Here is a 2,254-nt window from a genome sequence, read left to right as displayed (position 1 = left end):
GAGTCCCGCAACGCCACGGGACGGGGCGGCCCTGCCCGTGCCCCGACGGGGGTGTGAAGGGGAGCCCGTTTTTCCCCTGCACCCGGGAAAGTGCCGAAGGGAAGGCGGGAGAGGGGTGGGATGGGGTACGGGTGGGTTTGGCCCCTTCTTTGGGATGCCAGATGCCTCAAGTGTCCCCCGTCCCTCGTGTGCTGTGTACGATCCATAAGCAACACGTTGCCGTGTTTGCGTGCAGACCCCTGCCAGTGATTTCCCACAGGATGCTCGAAGCCCTCGGGGCTGGAGCCGTGCGGCTTGTCCTCCCCTCAGAGCCGCAGGCCGCAGGTTTCAGGGGCGCGCTCCTTTGCCGGGCTCCTGCACGGCACAAGGCAGCCCGGCAGTTCTTCACGAACAGGGCAGGGAATGGGGCTCGGCGGATCGGGGCAGTGGCAGGATGTGTCCCTATCCCTGTGCATACCAGGCTCGCGGCACAGGGCTCTCGGCGTGCACGCATGCAGCTCCTGGCAGGAACACCCATGCCAAGGGAATAATTTGTCTCCTCCAACACTTCCCATCAAAAAAGATGTGTCAAAAATACCGAGTTGTCTGCATCGCCTGTGTCGATGTTACAGTTTTGGGGTGCACAGGTAGAGCTGGCATAGAGAAACAACAAGAGAAAGAAGAAGGAAACAGGTAGAAAATACACACATAAGCAAAAGAAGAAATAAAGGAGAGCATATAGAAGCCAAGGGAGCTGCCTTGGTGAGGAGATACCTGGAGACACCTTTCTGTAAATCTTTGAACCATGCCAAATGGGTGCTTTTGTGAGATTGCCCATGGAAAATTACTTGGCCCTTAAGCAGCCCTTCCTACTAGCTCACATAGTGCTCACTGCAAATACATCTGCAGGAGGCTCCTGGCAGCTTAAAAGCAGGAGAAACCGCAAAATCCACAAGCATGTTACGTGATCAGCATCACTGCCTTCACGTGGGAATTCCCAGTTATGTAAAGACACCGTTAAAAAAAGGGAAGGATTAGCAAACTGCAGGAGTTGGAAAATAGCATTTATATGTGCTAGAGAAGAGATCAAGCAGGAGGGGACATAAACATTTGAAAATAACAGATGACGTAGACAAACTACAGTAACCGCTGTTTGCTTGTTGCTGTCAAGCAAAAAGAGGTGTGTTCCACGCAGCTGTAAGACAGAACATTTAAAATTAATTAAAAGGAAAGGAAGAATTTCATGATGCATAATTACCACATGGAATTTATTCTCTGATGTTATCACCTGGTGCAGGACCTTAGTGGAATGCAAAAACCATTGGCCATACAAGCAAATAATGTTAACGTGCACTGTTGTCTCACTTAAGGCTTTAAAAATAAAGTTAAAAATTGGAAGGTATATAAATACAAATGACAAGTGACCGAGAGACACTCAAGAGAGGACTTTCTCGTAGGTGAACTCTGATAAAATTTTCCTTTTAGTGCTTTCTTCTTCCATCTTCTCCTTCACCTGCAACTGGTTAGGGTATTCCAATAGTGGGATCAGTAGTTCGACATGTTACAGCAGTATTATATTTGTGTGTTCCTGACCCTGAACATCTGTGCTTCTTAACTGTAAGGTATTTGATTGCGTCTTTGAAACTGTACTCTTCCATCTGTCTCTGACTCTCTAAAGGCCCATTTATGCCAGTGAAACACTATCTTAAAGGGACAAGGAATGACACAAATGACCATAACCTGCTGCAATTATATAGCTGCAGATAAGAGCAAATACACTTTCAGGCATTTTATAGAAAGTTTGTTTGCAATTTTGACAGAACATTTCTACTTTCTATTCTAAGCTCTCAATCACTGATTGCTTAATTAGTGCTTTCAGTAACTGAGTCAGTCTCTGTTTAAAAACAAACCTGTAAATCATATACTATTTTTCCTTGTGTTGAAATGCTATTGCACTTGTTAGACTGTTTCCCGGTGTCCCTCTGAGTTTCAGAGAGACAAGCCTGGTAAGGAATATCACGTAGGACAACAGTTTATTTCCTAGTGAACTAAAGGTAGCTGCCCCTAGAAGTAAAAGGGATCCTCTGAATATCATCAAACCTATGGTATTTAGGTATTTTACTTTGATTTCTTTATCTTTTGCAGAACAAACTACAAGGAGTATTTTCATGCTGCTGTCCAATTACGTGTGGCAAGAAAGAATTTGTTTTCTATAGCTGGCCTCTCTTTGCACCTCCTGATTTAAAGTGCCTCTCCTGACCTCATAAAAGTTCCC

Source organism: Nothoprocta perdicaria, unplaced genomic scaffold (assembly GCF_003342845.1).
Source record: "Nothoprocta perdicaria isolate Ctin4 unplaced genomic scaffold, notPer1 scaffold_139, whole genome shotgun sequence".
NCBI classification, from domain to species: domain Eukaryota; kingdom Metazoa; phylum Chordata; class Aves; order Tinamiformes; family Tinamidae; genus Nothoprocta; species Nothoprocta perdicaria.
Note: the sequence above shows the minus strand (reverse complement) of the source record.